We start from the raw sequence: 591 nt of genomic DNA on the forward strand, positions 1-591 counted from the left end.
CCATTTTAGAGATGGAGACTGAGGTCCAGAGGTACTCTGACCGGTCTCTGCTTTTATATGGAAAGCCCTGGCCTCCAAAGCACAAGTCCTGTAGGAAGCAGGCCTGGCGACCCCGCAGCTGTGCCTCCTCTGAGCTGTCCACACTTCAACGGGAAGCTGAAAGCGGACCCGGTGTGCCTTTCCAAAACCTCCAGAGAGGCCGGCTGCAGGGACTTCACGGTAAGTCACGAGATGCCAAATGTTTTTTGTGGAGCAAAAACTGTCTTCATTCCAATGCATTATTTTTTTTCCCCCTTCTTACAAAAACGAGGGGGAAAAATCCACCACGCGCCCTTTGGCAGGAGCCCTCCCCAAGGAACAAGTCTTCCGACGACCCAGGAAAATGATGACAGCGCGGTGGCACTTTGGCCTGGGACGCTAAGGGGATGGTGCCATGCACAGCTGGGGTTTCCACGGCACGATCGCGCGGCGCGGGGAGCCCCGGGGCCGTGACGGGCTCCAGCGGCCGCGCCGCCCACTGGCCGGGCCCCCAGCCGCCGCAGCGCCCGCCCGGGCCGCCCGACTCGACGCGGCCCCCGCGCACGTGACGCG

This window comes from Carlito syrichta, unplaced genomic scaffold (assembly GCF_000164805.1).
Source record: "Carlito syrichta isolate Samal-C Ts95f unplaced genomic scaffold, Tarsius_syrichta-2.0.1 Scaffold302054, whole genome shotgun sequence".
Lineage (NCBI taxonomy): Eukaryota > Metazoa > Chordata > Mammalia > Primates > Tarsiidae > Carlito > Carlito syrichta.